A 19,381-nucleotide genomic window follows, 5' to 3' on the forward strand; every position below is an offset into this window, starting at 1 on the left:
TACCGGGCAGTAACGGAGTTGTACTCCCAGTCAGCTTGGGTCCATGACGCATCGTCCAACCAATCCCAAGTGAAATCAGACACTTCAGATGCAACCATTAAATGAAAACGATACAATTCTTTGGAAACAGAATCCAAACGTCGACGAGTAAAACGAATCCTTTCGCGAACAAGAGCCAAGCCAGCACGTTGCTTAATTCGGTTGGCGGCAGGAGAATTAATATGGTGCACAACCTTAGCAAATGTTGGGACATGATTTCCATCACGACACCTCAATAAAAACGACAAAGCACATTGCAGTCTAACTCGACAGCTACGAAGTTTATCCAACTTACGTAAACACCGATACATTTCCTCCCCGTAGAGGTAAACAATGTGAGACCTGACTTTCTCCTGGCGTATACAACTTTCAAATAACTTCCGGGAATTCAGCCAGGTAACACTTTCAGCGACCGCCGATATTTCGGCGGGAGAACACCCCGCCATTTTCAAGGCAAACTGCAACGGACAGGCGACGTACATGCAAATTTAATACCTCGGTTCTCGGACCCAAGCAGGAAAGATAACACACACACACTGAACACTAGTGCCACCAAAGATGGCCAAAGTCAGAGCTATCGATAGTGAGACTATGAATTCGCAGGTGAGGTAGCATTGAGTCTGTCCCTCTGTTTCTTGACAAGGGAGAGAGCCGGATTCCAAACAGAGTTTAAACAGAAACCTCCATCCCTGTTAACAAGGTTGCTCGCCAATTTAATCTCAACTGCCTCCCGAATCACACTGTCCCAATAGCTGGACGTGCATGCCAATATCTCGGTGTTATTATATAACATGGAGTGACCAGTATCCAAGCAATGTTCGGCAATAGCAGATCTATTTGGCTGCTGTAATCGTGTGTGCCGTTTATGCTCAGTACATCTGTCCTCCACGGTCCTGATAGTTTGACCAATATATGCCATGCCGCAGCTACAAGGGACACGATATACACCCGCCTTACGCAGTCCAAGATCATCCTTAACGGAACTCAAAAGTGCTCTAATTTTAGATGGAGGTCGGAAAACACATTTCACATCGTATTTCCGTAAAATACGACCGATCTTATTGGACGTGTTTCCTACGTAAGGCAAGAAGGCAGTAGACTTAGGTGTTGACTCAGAATTATCATCAATCACCTGATGTACAGTTGGTCGATAGCGCAACGCACGTTCAATCTGTCTATCACTGTAACCATTTTGACGAAATGTAACTTCAAGATGGGACAGCTCAGCTGGCAAAGTCTCAGCGTCAGAAACGATATGTGCCCTGTGTACCAAGGTACGAAGTACCCCTTCACGCTGAGCCGAATGGTGACAACTATTAGCTTGTAAGTACAAGTCGGTGTGAGTACGTTTCCTGTAGACTGCATGTCCCAATGATCCATCATCCTTCCTCCTAACCAACACGTCGAGAAAGGGAAGGCAACCATCCTTTTCCACCTCCATCGTAAAACGAATGTTCGGGTGGATCGAGTTCAGATGTTCTAGAAAGACATTCAAATTCTCCCTACCGTGAGGCCAAACAACGAAGGTATCGTCAACGTATCTATAGAAACAGGCGGGTTTTAAAGGCGCCGACTCCAATGCACGTTCCTCGAAGTCTTCCATAAACAAATTTGCGATCACAGGAGACAACGGACTACCCATCGCAACTCCATCTGTCTGCTCGTAATACTGGTCATTAAATAAAAAGTAAGTGGATGTCAACACATGCCTAAAGAGATTAGTTAAATCAGCACCAAACCTGGCTTCAATTAACCGCAACGAATCAGACAGAGGAACACGAGTGAAGAGAGAGACCACATCGAAACTCACTAAAATATCAGAGTCATTCAGCCTCAGTCCCTCCAAACGACGTAAAAAATCAGCTGAGTTCCTGATATGATGTTCACACCGTCCTACTTGTGGACTCAACAGAGATGCAAGATGCTTGGAAACACGATATGTCGGGGCGCCGATGTTACTCACTATAGGACGGAAAGGAACCCCTTCCTTATGAACCTTTGGAAGGCCATATAACCTAGGGGGAACCGCACTATAGGTGTTAAGCCTCTTGATTGTGTCCTGCGACAAACCACTTTTCTTCAGGAGGCTGTTGGTCTTTCTCTCAACACTTTTCGTGGGGTCAGCATCGATTCTGCGATACGTTGAATCAGATAGTAAACGTTGCATCTTTTGTACATAATCATGTTTATTTAAAACAACGGTGGCATTGCCCTTGTCAGCAGGTAAAATAACAATACTGGGATCAACCTTGAGAGAGCGTAAAGCAGCCCTCTCTGCTGCTGTTACATTACTCTTGGGTGGACGAGTCCTAGTCAAAACACGGCATGCCTCCCTCCTAACTTCCTCTGCAGCGTCAGGAGGTAGTTTGCAAACTGCCTGTTCAATTGAACTAATAAAATCAACTACCGGCAAATTCTTCGGAGTGGGTGCAAAATTTAATCCTTTCCCTAGCACGGATAAGGTTGCGTCGTCAAAAGATTTCTCTGTGAGATTTATCACAGAACGTCGAGATATAACATCCGACTCCGCGCGATGAAAACGTTCAAACTTTGCCAAATGCCGGGCAGTAACGGAGTTGTACTCCCAGTCAGCTTGGGTCCATGAGGCACCGTCCAACCAATCCCAAGTGAAATCAGACACTTCAGATGCAACCATTAAATGAAAACGATACAATTCTTTGGAAACAGAATCCAAACGTCGACGAGTAAAACGAATCCTTTCGCGAACAAGAGCCAAGCCAGCACGTTGCTTAATTCGGTTGGCGGCAGGAGAATTAATATGGTGCACAACCTTAGCAAATGTTGGGACATGATTTCCATCACGACACCTCAATAAAAACGACAAAGCACATTGCAGTCTAACTCGACAGCTACGAAGTTTATCCAACTTACGTAAACACCGATACATTTCCTCCCCGTAGAGGTAAACAATGTGAGACCTGAGTTTCTCCTGGCGTATACAACTTTCAAATAACTTCCGGGAATTCAGCCAGGTAACACTTTCAGCGACCGCCGATATTTCGGCGGGAGAACACCCCGCCATTTTCAAGGCAAACTGCAACGGACAGGCGACGTACATGCAAATTTAATACCTCGGTTCTCGGACCCAAGCAGGAAAGATAACACACACACACTGAACACTAGTGCCACCAAAGATGGCCAAAGTCAGAGCTATCGATAGTGAGACTATGAATTCGCAGGTGAGGTAGCATTGAGTCTGTCCCTCTGTTTCTTGACAAGGGAGAGAGCCGGATTCCAAACAGAGTTTAAACAGAAACCTCCATCCCTGTTAACAAGGTTGCTCGCCAATTTAATCTCAACTGCCTCCCGAATCACACTGTCCCAATAGCTGGACGTGCATGCCAATATCTCGGTGTTATTATATAACATGGAGTGACCAGTATCCAAGCAATGTTCGGCAATAGCAGATCTATTTGGCTGCTGTAATCGTGTGTGCCGTTTATGCTCAGTACATCTGTCCTCCACGGTCCTGATAGTTTGACCAATATATGCCATGCCGCAGCTACAAGGGACACGATATACACCCGCCTTACGCAGTCCAAGATCATCCTTAACGGAACTCAAAAGTGCTCTAATTTTAGATGGAGGTCGGAAAACACATTTCACATCGTATTTCCGTAAAATACGACCGATCTTATTGGACGTGTTTCCTACGTAAGGCAAGAAGGCAGTAGACTTAGGTGTTGACTCAGAATTATCATCAATCACCTGATGTACAGTTGGTCGATAGCGCAACGCACGTTCAATCTGTCTATCACTGTAACCATTTTGACGAAATGTAACTTCAAGATGGGACAGCTCAGCTGGCAAAGTCTCAGCGTCAGAAACGATATGTGCCCTGTGTACCAAGGTACGAAGTACCCCTTCACGCTGAGCCGAATGGTGACAACTATTAGCTTGTAAGTACAAGTCGGTGTGAGTACGTTTCCTGTAGACTGCATGTCCCAATGATCCATCATCCTTCCTCCTAACCAACACGTCGAGAAAGGGAAGGCAACCATCCTTTTCCACCTCCATCGTAAAACGAATGTTCGGGTGGATCGAGTTCAGATGTTCTAGAAAGACATTCAAATTCTCCCTACCGTGAGGCCAAACAACGAAGGTATCGTCAACGTATCTATAGAAACAGGCGGGTTTTAAAGGCGCCGACTCCAATGCACGTTCCTCGAAGTCTTCCATAAACAAATTTGCGATCACAGGAGACAACGGACTACCCATCGCAACTCCATCTGTCTGCTCGTAATACTGGTCATTAAATAAAAAGTAAGTGGATGTCAACACATGCCTAAAGAGATTAGTTAAATCAGCACCAAACCTGGCTTCAATTAACCGCAACGAATCAGACAGAGGAACACGAGTGAAGAGAGAGACCACATCGAAACTCACTAAAATATCAGAGTCATTCAGCCTCAGTCCCTCCAAACGACGTAAAAAATCAGCTGAGTTCCTGATATGATGTTCACACCGTCCTACTTGTGGACTCAACAGAGATGCAAGATGCTTGGAAACACGATATGTCGGGGCGCCGATGTTACTCACTATAGGACGGAAAGGAACCCCTTCCTTATGAACCTTTGGAAGGCCATATAACCTAGGGGGAACCGCACTATAGGTGTTAAGCCTCTTGATTGTGTCCTGCGACAAACCACTTTTCTTCAGGAGGCTGTTGGTCTTTCTCTCAACACTTTTCGTGGGGTCAGCATCGATTCTGCGATACGTTGAATCAGATAGTAAACGTTGCATCTTTTGTACATAATCATGTTTATTTAAAACAACGGTGGCATTGCCCTTGTCAGCAGGTAAAATAACAATACTGGGATCAACCTTGAGAGAGCGTAAAGCAGCCCTCTCTGCTGCTGTTACATTACTCTTGGGTGGACGAGTCCTAGTCAAAACACGGCATGCCTCCCTCCTAACTTCCTCTGCAGCGTCAGGAGGTAGTTTGCAAACTGCCTGTTCAATTGAACTAATAAAATCAACTACCGGCAAATTCTTCGGAGTGGGTGCAAAATTTAATCCTTTCCCTAGCACGGATAAGGTTGCGTCGTCAAAAGATTTCTCTGTGAGATTTATCACAGAACGTCGAGATATAACATCCGACTCCGCGCGATGAAAACGTTCAAACTTTGCCAAATGCCGGGCAGTAACGGAGTTGTACTCCCAGTCAGCTTGGGTCCATGAGGCACCGTCCAACCAATCCCAAGTGAAATCAGACACTTCAGATGCAACCATTAAATGAAAACGATACAATTCTTTGGAAACAGAATCCAAACGTCGACGAGTAAAACGAATCCTTTCGCGAACAAGAGCCAAGCCAGCACGTTGCTTAATTCGGTTGGCGGCAGGAGAATTAATATGGTGCACAACCTTAGCAAATGTTGGGACATGATTTCCATCACGACACCTCAATAAAAACGACAAAGCACATTTCTTGGATACTGGTCACTCCATGTTATATAATAACACCGAGATATTGGCATGCACGTCCAGCTATTGGGACAGTGTGATTCGGGAGGCAGTTGAGATTAAATTAGCGAGCAACCTTGTTAACAGGGATGGAGGTTTCTGTTTAAACTCTGTTTGGAATCCGGCTCTCTCCCTTGTCAAGAAACAGAGGGACAGACTCAATGCTACCTCACCTGCGAATTCATAGTCTCACTATCGATAGCTCTGACTTTGGCCATCTTTGGTGGCACTAGTGTTCAGTGTGTGTGTGTTATCTTTCCTGCTTGGGTCCGAGAACCGAGGTATTAAATTTGCATGTACGTCGCCTGTCCGTTGCAGTTTGCCTTGAAAATGGCGGGGTGTTCTCCCGCCGAAATATCGGCGGTCGCTGAAAGTGTTACCTGGCTGAATTCCCGGAAGTTATTTGAAAGTTGTATACGCCAGGAGAAACTCAGGTCTCACATTGTTTACCTCTACGGGGAGGAAATGTATCGGTGTTTACGTAAGTTGGATAAACTTCGTAGCTGTCGAGTTAGACTGCAATGTGCTTTGTCGTTTTTATTGAGGTGTCGTGATGGAAATCATGTCCCAACATTTGCTAAGGTTGTGCACCATATTAATTCTCCTGCCGCCAACCGAATTAAGCAACGTGCTGGCTTGGCTCTTGTTCGCGAAAGGATTCGTTTTACTCGTCGACGTTTGGATTCTGTTTCCAAAGAATTGTATCGTTTTCATTTAATGGTTGCATCTGAAGTGTCTGATTTCACTTGGGATTGGTTGGACGATGCCTCATGGACCCAAGCTGACTGGGAGTACAACTCCGTTACTGCCCGGCATTTGGCAAAGTTTGAACGTTTTCATCGCGCGGAGTCGGATGTTATATCTCGACGTTCTGTGATAAATCTCACAGAGAAATCTTTTGACGACGCAACCTTATCCGTGCTAGGGAAAGGATTAAATTTTGCACCCACTCCGAAGAATTTGCCGGTAGTTGATTTTATTAGTTCAATTGAACAGGCAGTTTGCAAACTACCTCCTGACGCTGCAGAGGAAGTTAGGAGGGAGGCATGCCGTGTTTTGACTAGGGCTCGTCCACCCAAGAGTAATGTAACAGCAGCAGAGAGGGCTGCTTTACGCTCTCTCAAGGTTGATCCCAGTATTGTTATTTTACCTGCTGACAAGGGCAATGCCACCGTTGTTTTAAATAAACATGATTATGTACAAAAGATGCAACGTTTACTATCTGATTCAACGTATCGCAGAATCGATGCTGACCCCACGAAAAGTGTTGAGAGAAAGACCAACAGCCTCCTGAAGAAAAGTGGTTTGTCGCAGGACACAATCAAGAGGCTTAACACCTATAGTGCGGTTCCCCCTAGGTTATATGGCCTTCCAAAGGTTCATAAGGAAGGGGTTCCTTTCCGTCCTATAGTGAGTAACATCGGCGCCCCGACATATCGTGTTTCCAAGCATCTTGCATCTCTGTTGAGTCCACAAGTAGGACGGTGTGAACATCATATCAGGAACTCAGCTGATTTTTTACGTCGTTTGGAGGGACTGAGGCTGAATGACTCTGATATTTTAGTGAGTTTCGATGTGGTCTCTCTCTTCACTCGTGTTCCTCTGTCTGATTCGTTGCGGTTAATTGAAGCCAGGTTTGGTGCTGATTTAACTAATCTCTTTAGGCATGTGTTGACATCCACTTACTTTTTATTTAATGACCAGTATTACGAGCAGACAGATGGAGTTGCGATGGGTAGTCCGTTGTCTCCTGTGACCGCAAATTTGTTTATGGAAGACTTCGAGGAACGTGCATTGGAGTCGGCGCCTTTAAAACCCGCCTGTTTCTATAGATACGTTGACGATACCTTCGTTGTTTGGCCTCACGGTAGGGAGAATTTGAATGTCTTTCTAGAACATCTGAACTCGATCCACCCGAACATTCGTTTTACGATGGAGGTGGAAAAGGATGGTTGCCTTCCCTTTCTCGACGTGTTGGTTAGGAGGAAGGATGATGGATCATTGGGACATGCAGTCTACAGGAAACGTACTCACACCGACTTGTACTTACAAGCTAATAGTTGTCACCATTCGGCTCAGCGTGAAGGGGTACTTCGTACCTTGGTACACAGGGCACATATCGTTTCTGACGCTGAGACTTTGCCAGCTGAGCTGTCCCATCTTGAAGTTACATTTCGTCAAAATGGTTACAGTGATAGACAGATTGAACGTGCGTTGCGCTATCGACCAACTGTACATCAGGTGATTGATGATAATTCTGAGTCAACACCTAAGTCTACTGCCTTCTTGCCTTACGTAGGAAACACGTCCAATAAGATCGGTCGTATTTTACGGAAATACGATGTGAAATGTGTTTTCCGACCTCCATCTAAAATTAGAGCACTTTTGAGTTCCGTTAAGGATGATCTTGGACTGCGTAAGGCGGGTGTATATCGTGTCCCTTGTAGCTGCGGCATGGCATATATTGGTCAAACTATCAGGACCGTGGAGGACAGATGTACTGAGCATAAACGGCACACACGATTACAGCAGCCAAATAGATCTGCTATTGCCGAACATTGCTTGGATACTGGTCACTCCATGTTATATAATAACACCGAGATATTGGCATGCACGTCCAGCTATTGGGACAGTGTTATTCGGGAGGCAGTTGAGATTAAATTAGCGAGCAACCTTGTTAACAGGGATGGAGGTTTCTGTTTAAACTCTGTTTGGAATCCGGCTCTCTCCCTTGTCAAGAAACAGAGGGACAGACTCAATGCTACCTCACCTGCGAATTCATAGTCTCACTATCGATAGCTCTGACTTTGGCCATCTTTGGTGGCACTAGTGTTCAGTGTGTGTGTGTTATCTTTCCTGCTTGGGTCCGAGAACCGAGGTATTAAATTTGCATGTACGTCGCCTGTCCGTTGCAGTTTGCCTTGAAAATGGCGGGGTGTTCTCCCGCCGAAATATCGGCGGTCGCTGAAAGTGTTACCTGGCTGAATTCCCGGAAGTTATTTGAAAGTTGTATACGCCAGGAGAAACTCAGGTCTCACATTCTTTCAACTGTTACCACTACGAGGAATACTATTAGAATAAAAAAAACTAAAATATTAGAATAAAAAATGTTTTCCTTTACTTCTGGAAGACATTCTATATGTACTTCCGCAGGTCATTTAGTGAACAAAATGCGAGTGCATATAGTATCGGTCCAGATATGTGATCTGGTTCAGGACTTTCTAAGGAATACTTTATTCTCGATTGATGTATAGGTAATTTCTGGAATATCCCAAGGGAGGCTTATAGGGCCTGTGTACATAAATGATCTAGTGGACAATGCTGGTAGCTCTATGAGCCTTTTTGCAGATGATTCTGTTGTCCGTGGGAAGACTGAAACGCCAGAAGACTGTACAGAAATGTAGGAAGTTCTGCAGAGGATCAATGATTGGTGCACTGATTGTCCGTTGATCCTGAATGTGAACGAAAGTAATGCATTGTGCACATATATAGGCGAAGAGATCAGTTACTTAGAAATTAATTCGCTGACTGCGATTTCCTTGACATCAGCTGTATTAGGAGCAGATCTACTACCCAATAATGACATATGAATTTTTGCGCCAGACCACGACTTGAACCCAGGCTTCCCGTTTATCACATGCTATCACTGTACCCACTTCTATCATCCGTGTACGCTTCCCGCACACACCCAAACTTCCATATGTGACATTGTCTAGATCCTTACAACGTAGCCCGTTAAATTCATTTTATGTTCGCAATGTTACTTGGAATCCCTCAGCAAGGAGAATAAGACAAAGAAGAATCGAGACCAATGTTGTTATAGTCATGTGGCAGCTAAGGCTTAATACTACACACGCAAACTGAGCAGACACTCAGTGCGATGCCTGATGGGAGCGACCATAAAGGCATTTCCCATTTACAGTCGCTTCCAACAATCACCGCGCCGAGGTCAACTTAGTTTGCACGAATACTACTTACATGCATGTCTGAAAGAACAAACACTCTTGACGATCCACAGCTGTACGAAATACTTCGAAATTAATTCGCTGACTGCGAACTTCTTGACATCAGAGACGTTTCGTATAGATCTACTACACAACAACAACATATGAAAATTTGTGCCAGACTTGGACACGAACCTTAATTTCCCCCTTATTGCAAGCAATCGCAATCCCAGTCCATATGTTATTATGGGGCAGTAGATCTATAATTAATACAGCTGATGTCGAGGAATTCGCAATCAGCAAGTATTTCGTACAACAATGACTGTTCTTTCATACATGCATGTAAGTAAAAAGATCCATTACTATTCGGTTGCAATATAAGTGAAAAATCAATTTAAACAGTAACAGCCGCAGAAATTTTCAAAATACCAAGGAGGAACAATTTGGAGCAACCTAAACGGGAATGACCTCCTAAAACAACAGCATGCAAAACAGATGCTAGGTTGAGATTTATTGGGAAATTTTAAAGAAATGTAATTCATTCACGAAAGAACTGGCTTATAAAAACCTTGTTCGATCGATTCTTGACATCTGTTCATCAGCATGGGGTCCCTGCCAAGTAAGGTTAACGGAAGAGAGAGAGAGAATATTCAATGAAGAGCAGCACGTTTCGCTGCTGAGACGATTCAGAAGTGATTGTCAATAATTCACTCGTGGAAAGTACGGTCCAAAAGTAACTAAAAATTAATTAATGTCGGTCCACAAATCAGCTGTTGAGATATAACACATTTTCTGTTCCGATTTATCAGTGTCTAGAACACATGGCATCTCTAAACGTCAACGTAGGTGTTCCAAGTGTTGTCCAAGCGTCTGAGTCCAACACTGAACTCGTCGAAATGAGCTGCGAATCCTCTCAGGCAGTCCTGGGGAATTCTGCAAATGCTGGAAGGCTGCTTTAATCCGCAACCGTAATTCCTCAACGGAGTTGACCTCGGTAGTGTTGACCAGGTTTTTTACATGACCCCACACGCAGAAATCCATGAGGTTTAAATCTGGATACCTTGGAGACCCTCCTCTACCTATCCATTGTTTACCATATGTCCGAATTAGAAGCTGATGCATTCGTAAACGAAAATGTGTGGGAGCACCATCATGCATGAAACACATTGCTTCACTGGGATATCATCGTGTCTGTCTCGAAGTAGAGTCCACAGAAACCGCATGTACTGGTGTCCACTTAGTCTCTGTGGTAGGAAGTGTGGTCCAGTTATGAGGTCTCCAGGCAGTACCGCCCATACGTTGAATGATTAACGCTGCTGATACATGTGCTGCATTAAGATTGACTTTGGCCCAAATGGGATAGTTATGGTAGTTAAAAATACTAGCCCAGGTAAATCCAGTGACATCTGTGAACAGAACACTGCTTACAAACAGGGGATTCAGGGTACACTGTTGTTGCACCCATTGGCAGAAATTCTCTCAAGGAAGAAAGTCTGCATTGTTGAGGGCTTGCGCTCGCTGGAGATGATATGGGTAGGTTACTTCCCACTGTAAAATCCGCCACACACTGCTACGACCCAGGGCACGCTCTTGGGTAGCAGTCCTTCTTGCTGAAGTTCTCAAACGTTCGTGTACACATCGTAACACCCTTTCCTCAACATCGGTGTGCGAAACTCCCAGTTTCTCTAAGGCAGTGATGTAACCAGCTAAATGTACTCCTGTTGGCCAGCCTGTGGAGAGGAAAAGCTTCTTCATACAATTTTACAGACTCAAAGGCACTGCCGTTCGCTTTGCCATAAATGAAGTGCATGTCAGCGTACTCTTCATTGGTGTAGCCTCTGTTCATGGTGCCTTCTCGTTCATAGCTGATTGTGAGGCCGGTATAGCACACTGATGTTCTCACCTGTTTCATATGAAGATCAGATTTTTGTCTTGTATTGTATGCATGTATATATTCATTTTTAATAAGACATCTGGCTGTCTATCAATATATTGCTTTATGAAAACTGATGTTTCGTAGATAAAAATGCAAGGAAGAGGAAGAACTGACAGTTTTTTGAATATGGGTCTCCATGATTTCCTATTGTTTATCCCTTCAATAATTCTTAATATTCTCTTTTGCATCCTGTTGTTGCATTGCCCTAGAAGATTATGCCTTATTTAATTACAGAATGCACATAAGAGTAGTATACATATAACAGGCTGGCTTTGCTGCAACAAGTTTTTAAGATTCTTATCATGTAACAGGTTTTGCTTAGTTTTCTTTGCAAATATTCAGTGTTTACCTCCCATTTAGTGTTCTGGAGCCAGAGTCCCAGTAATTTTGTGCGGTCAACACTTTCAGGAACTCTGTCCCTTAGTTCTATATATATGTTTGGGTGGTGCCTTCCTTTTGGATTATAGAAGTTAACTACTACTGTCTTTTCTTTGTTCATAATTAGCTTGTTATAGCTGAACCACTGTTCTACACTGTTCATTGTTTTGATAGTGGAATCTTTTAGTTTATTTTCTGTTTTCCCACTAATAAGGAAGCTTGTATCATCTGCAAATTGGAGGGTAGTTTGGCAATACTTGTTGTACATAAGATCATTGACATAGAGGAGAAACAGAATGGGTCCTAATACTGATCCTTGAGGGATGCCGTATTTCACATTTTCACATCCTGAATAGTACTAGCTGATTTTGTTATGGTCAGTATAATGCACTTCAACTATCTGTTTGCGACCACGTAGGTATGTCCTGAACCATTCATTTGATATACTTCTATTTCCTAACTGCTCAAGCTTCTGCAGTAAGGAATTATGGTCATTGACGTCGAAAGCTTTGAATAAGTCAAGACATATGCTGGTCACAAACTCACTCACGTCCAGTTTAGCATAGATTTCATAAAGAAATTCAAATATTGCACTCTCAGTTGAATAGCCTTTCCTGAAACCATGCTGTGAGGGAGCGAGAATTTTGTGTTTATTTAGGAAATCAGACAATCTCTTGTAAAAAAAAGTTTCTAAAATTTTTGAAAACACAGGCAGTAGGGCTATTGGTCTGAAACACCTTCTGGATTTTCTTTTTTGAGCAGTGGTTTCAGTTTTGCTGTTTTTAAGCATGAAGGGAAGGTTCCTGATGCCAGTGAGCTGTTGCACAAGTGTATCAAGGGTTCAGCTAAGTCAAGACAGCATTTTTTAATAATCGCATCTGGTATTCCACCAATTCCACATGAGTAACCTGTTTTCGAGGTTTTTATAACTGATAATATTTCTTCAGTATTTATGGGTGAAAGGAACAATGATGAATACGCATTTCTCATGCTATTGGATGATGGAGGTGATATTTTGTTGTATTCTACCAGTACACTAACCAACTGTTCACTTATGTTTGCAAAATATTTCTTGAATGTCTCTGCAATTTTTGATGGGCAAGAAATCATTTCTCCTTCATAACGTAATTTTATAGTTTTATATTGTTTGGTTTCACTTGTTGTTTGATTTTTTATAGCTTCCCATATAGCTTTAGGTTTGTTTTTTTGAATTTTCAATATATTTGTCATTTGCCATTGTATTAGTTTTCCTTACAACATTTTTGAAGAGCCTCTTGTAATTCTTCAGGTACAACTGAAATTCATGATCCATGTTCTGTGTCTTTGCTATATTGTGTAATCTTCTCTTCTTTGCACAAAAGATTCTAATACCTGTTGTAATCCATTTGTTCTTTTTGAAGTTAAGTTGACATTTTTGTTTTATTAATGGAAATGCAGCTTTAATGTATGACATGAAGATTTCCATGAATTTTTCAAATTGTTTGTTGGTATTTTCACAAGTAGACTCTATACACTTCAAAAAAATGGTTCAAATGGCTCTGAGCACTATGGGACTTAACTTCTGAGTTCATCAGTCCCCTAGAACTTAGAACTACTTAAACCTAACTGACCTAAGGACATCACACACATCCATGCCCGAGGCAGGATTCAAACCTGTGACCATAGTGGTCACGCGGTTCCAGACTGTAGCACCTAGAACCGCTCTACCACACCGGCCGGCTATACACTTCATACCAGGTTTCATCATTTAGTCTCTGTATTAAAACGTTTGTTTGTTTGTTACTGAATTTTCTTGTTTCTTTTACAAGTTCCTCTTTCTCATTTGTTTCACTTGGGTGTGTAAACCAATAAACTGTGCGTAGTGATCACTGAAGTCAGTAATAAGATTTCTGGCACAAAATTTGTCATTTTCATTTGTGTATATTAATATCTGATCAATTGTTGAGCTTGTTGGTGGTGTAACTCTTGTAGGAGAATCTATGTTGGATTTTATGTTATATGTTTCCAAGTGGACCATTAAGCTTTGCTGGTCTTCTGAGATTTCTTGAAAATCAATATTAAAATCTCCACATAATACAAGGTGATTCAAAAAGAATACCACAACTTTAAAAATGTGTATTTAATGAAAGAAACATAATATAACCTTCTGTTGTACATCATTACAAAGAGTATTTAAAAAGGTTTTTTTCACTCAAAAACAAGTTCAGAGATGTTCAATATGGCCCCCTCCAGACACTCGAGCAATATCAACCCAATACTCCAACTTGTTCCACACTCTCTGTAGCATATCAGGCGTAGCAGTTTGGATAGCTGCTGTTATTTCTCGTTTCAAATCATCAATGGTGGCTGGGAGAGGTGGCCAAAACACCATGTCCTTAACATACCCCCATAAGAAAAAATCGTAGGGGGTAAGATCAGGGCTTCTTGGAGGCCAGTAATGAAGTGCTCTGTCACGGGCTGCCTGGCGGCCGACCCATCGCCTCGGGTAGTTGACGTTCAGGTAGTTATGGACAGATAGGTGCCAATGTGGTGGCGCTCCATCCTGCTGAAATATGAATTGTTGTGCTTCTTGTTCGAGCTGAGGGAACAGCCAATTCTCTAACATCTCCAGATACTGTAGTCCAGTTACAGTAGCACATTCGAAGAAAAAGGGACCAAAAACTTTATTCGCTGAAATGGCACAGAAAACGTTCACCTTAGGCGAGTCACGTTCATACTGAGTTGTTTCCCGCGGATTCTCAGTGCCCCATATACAGACATTGTGATGGTTGACTTTCCCGTTAGTGTGGAAAGTTGCTTCATCACTAAACACAATCTTTGAAACGAAAGATTCATCTGTTTCCATTTGAGCAAGGATAAAATCACAGAAATCGATTCTTTTAATCTTATCAGCTGCAGACAGTGCTTGAACCAATTTCAGACGATAAGGTTTCATAAATAACCTTTTTCGTAGGACTCTCCATACAGTTGATTGTGGAATTTGCAGCTCTCTGCTAGCTCTGCGAGTCGATTTTCCTGGGCTGCGAACAAATGCTTGCTGGATGCGTGCTACTTTTTCATCACTCGTTCTCGGCCGTCCAGAACTTTTCCCTTTGCACAAACACCCATTCTCTGTAAACTGTTTATACCAACGTTTAATACACCACCTTTCAGGAGGTTTAACACCATACTTCGTTCGAAATGCACGCTGAACAATTGTCGTCGATTCACTTCTGCCGTACTCAATAACACAAAAAGTTTTCTGTTGAGCGGTCGCCATCTTAGCATCAACTGACGCTGACGCCTAGTCAACAGCGCCTCAAGCGAACAAATGTACAACTAAATGAAACTTTATAGCTCCCTTAATTCGCCGACAGATAGTGTTTAGCTCTGCCTTTTGTCGTTGCAGAGTTTTAAATTCCTAAAGTTGTGGTATTCTTTTTGAATCACCCTGTATATATTATTGAAGCTTTTTATAGTATTTAAAGCTGCTTCTAGTCGATGACAGAAATCATTTAAGTTCCCATCAGGGCTCCTATATACACAGATGATTATTAATTTTAATGCAGAGAGTTCAACTGTGGATACTTCAAAAACTTTCTCTTCAGCTAACAGTACAATGGGTTTTATGTTACAATAATCAATACCAGTTTTAACAAATATACATGACCCTCCATGACAGGATGTAATTCTAGAGAATGAGGATGAAAGATTGAAGTCTGCAAGTTTCGCGACTGACATTGCATCTTTAGGCAGCCAGTGTTCAGTTATACACATTACAGAAGCATTTTTTAACTCATCAGTAAATAAAATTTCAAGTTCAGTTAATTTGTTTAGCAATGATTGGACATCTCGATGAATCAGCATGAAATTAAAAGATTTGTTAGACTTTGGCATATTGTTAGACTTTGGCACATTTAATTGGTCACTTACCCGTATCTCGTCAATAAAAAATCATTCAGGTGTACTGGAAGAACTGCTTTTCTTTTCCCTGTTGCACTTATTCTTCTATTATCATCTGCTGCAAAATTTTCTTCTGTGCCTGGCTCCCCAGTTAGTTGTTCAGCTGCTCCAGTTGTTGATTCTGCTGCTGATACTCCTGTTGATGATTTTGCTGCTGGTGTTGGATCTGTGTCTGCAATTGCTCGAGCTGTTACTGCATTCATTGTTGCTGTTGTTACTGAATACTGGAGGCACCTTGTTTCTTCTTTTGTTGTTGTTGATGTTGGTGAGGAGGTCTTAGTGGCGTTGTTTCCTTCGAATATTAGGGGGTGGGGGGAGGGGCCAATCCAGAATGATTTTGCTTTTGAGTGTTTTATGCCTCTTGTTGATAATTTCTTTAATTTTTCTGACAAGCAGGTTTTTCCCCATGTTGTTAACGTGCAGCCCAATATTGTTAACATTTACGAGTTCTACATTTCTGAAATATTTGCAAAGTAATGAAATTTGTTGACTGGCACTGATTATTTCTTTAGTTACGCATGATCAAAACTGTAAGTCATGCCGATGTGGGACGTTCAGCACTAAAACATTTATGTGTGTCAGCTGTCCTAAGCACCTTTTTAATTCTTGTTTTGCTTTGTGGGTTTCGTTTTTGTACACGTCATTTGACCCACCAAATAGCACAACAAAGTCTTCAGAGGATAAGTCAGCAACGTCTGTGGATCGTACATGCTTGCAAACTTCCGACACAGAAGCACCAGCCTTTATGTAAGCGATTATTTGTACACTGGACTGACCGTTCAGAATGCGAGCAAGTCCACGACCATGACTGTCTGCCATCATCTTCTTCGTTGAGGTTTCTCTGCATGTTTAGAAGGGCCACCAGCGTTATAGCCAAAACATTTAGTATCAGAGCTGGACAAACACTTGATATTTAAGTCACTCAAGTGTTCAGGTCTTTCAGACTCTTATTCTTTCATAACAGTAATTGAGCTTTTAGGCATTCTTTCGGATGTGTCATTCTGCATATTTGCTCACTCATGGTTCTGCGTAACACATGCACGCACATACACACACAAACTCTCTCTCTCTCTCTCTCTCTCTCTCTCTCTCTCTCTCTCTCTCTCTCTCTCTCACACACACACACACACACACACACACACACACACACACACACACACACACACACACAGGAATGAAAGTTCGTCACTATGTGTTTAGCGTCAGATCGCGTTGGAGTTCCCAGTGAAGTGAGAATGTGTGGGTGTCACGGTTCACATGTCAGTCGTGCAGTGGGCTAGCTTTATTAAGGCATCGACACACTGTGCTCAAGCAAGAGCCTACAGTGATGGATTGGTGACCGTCACTGACAAAGTATATGTATATCATAAATACACTCTAAGGCAAAAAAAGAAACACTATGAAGGAATTATCCAAATCAAATGGGACAGAAATTGGTAGATGGGATGTACATGCACATGCAAACAAATTATTACAGTTTTTTGAAAAATTGGATGATTTGTACAAGAAGAACTACTTCACAAATTGAGCAAATTCTTAATGTGTTGGTCCATTTCTGGCCCTCGTGCAAACAGCTATTCGGTTTTGCATTTAGAGAGTTGTTGGATTTCATCCTGAGGATATTGTGCCAAATTATGTTCAATTGGCGCGTTAGATCGTCAAAACCCAAGTTAGTTGGAGGGCTCTGCCCACAATGCTCTGAAGGTTCTTAGTTGGGGAGATATCTAGCGTCCTATCTGGCAAAGATAGGGTTTGGCACGTATGAAGACAAACACTCGCCATTTTATGGGTAGGCATTATCTTGCTCAGGCCCAGGATGGCTTGCCACGAAGGGCTACTAAATGGCGCGCAGAATATGAAAAGAAATAGCACCCCAAGGGGCCATCACTCTTGATTGTCAGACCGTATGGCAGCCAACAGTCAGGTTAGTATCCCACCACTGTCCAGGGCGTTACCAGACACGTCTTTGTCCTGAAATCTCATTGACTAGAGTAGAATTGTCTTCGGTTATGGGTCCCACTTCGAATTGACTCCCAGTGACAAGCGAAGACGTATCTGGAGACACCCGGACAGTGGTGCAATACAAACCTAGCTGTCGCCCACCACATAGCCTAATTACTAGGAGTGTGGGTCTGGGGTGCCATATTTTTTTCATAGCAGGACCCCTTTGGTTGTCACCCATGGTACATTTACAGCACAGCAGTATGTCGACGATATTCTATGCTTCGTTTTGTTGCCCTTCATGGCAAGCCATCCTGGGCTTATATTTCAGAAAGATGCTAAATCTGTGGGCCAGTGAACGCCAGGTGCCTCACGCTCTGTGCTGGCATTAATGGTATTCTGCCATTAACACATTTCTGTGGCACAGCTGCCACACCTCTGTATGAGTCCTAATTTCTTATATCTTCATGGTCCTTTGCAAAAAGTATGTTGATGGCAGTAGAATTGCTCTGCATTTATCTTCATATGTCAGTTACTTAAATTTTTGAAATAGTGTTTCACGAGAAGAATGTCGTTTTCCTTCCACAGACGCACATTTAGCTTCATGAAACACCTCCATAATACCCCAAGTCACATTAGAACTGTTGCATGATCCGGGGTAATACTCAGGTGTTGATCGAAATTACTGGCAGCACACCTCTGAATTGCTTTGATGTCTTTCTTTAATCCAACCTGGTAGGGATCCAAAACGCTCAAGCAGCACTCAAAAGTTGGTCGTACCAGTGTTCTGTACACGGTCTCCTTTGCAGATGAACTACACTTCCCTGAAATTCTCCCAAGAAACCAAAGTCGAACATTTGCCGTACCTATTACCATCCTTACATGTTCATTCCATTGCATACCACTTCGCAGCATTTTGCCTAGGTATTTAATCGGTGTGACTGTCTCCAGCAGAGCTCTACCAATGGTTTATTTTAACATTATGGGATTGTTTTTTCTACTCATTTGCATTAACTTACACTTTTTTATGGGCAAAGAAGGCTGTCATTTATCACACCAATTAGAAATTCTGTAGAAGCCATCTCATATCCTTCTACAGTCACTCAACAAGACACCTTCCCATACGCCACAGTATCATCAGCAAACAGCTGCAGATTACATGTCGCCCTGTCTTATCAGATCATTTGTGTACATAAAGAATAATAGCGGCCCTGTCACACTCCCCTAGTGCACTCCTGACACTATGCTTATCTCTGCTGAGCACTCGCCGTTGAGGGCAATGTACTGAGGTTTGTTGATTAAGAAGCCTGCGAGCCTCTCACGTATCTGGGAACCTAATCTGGATGTTTGGACTTCGTTAATAGTTATTAACTAACTATAAACATAATTTCAAACCTTAATGAAACCTTTTCTCGTTGGCACAACCCACAAAATGATGAAAGGAGAAAAAACTTTATTGCTTATTACATTTTCGCTGCTCATGCAGTAGAACTCCCACATTAGTCATGACACTTTAAGTTATTACTTCTTTTTAACTAACTCTATTAGCAATACATTTTACAGAGCTGTATCTCCAAAATTATATCATTGCACGAAATATAGTTCAGAAGATTGGGCATCATAAACATTGAGACACATGAAAACTAGCTTGGTTAAAATGGAGTGCAGTGGAATGTGTGCATGGGACATTTGGCTGAGTATCCTCCTGTATGGG

This window comes from Schistocerca serialis, chromosome 7 (assembly GCF_023864345.2).
Source record: "Schistocerca serialis cubense isolate TAMUIC-IGC-003099 chromosome 7, iqSchSeri2.2, whole genome shotgun sequence".
Taxonomy (NCBI): domain Eukaryota; kingdom Metazoa; phylum Arthropoda; class Insecta; order Orthoptera; family Acrididae; genus Schistocerca; species Schistocerca serialis.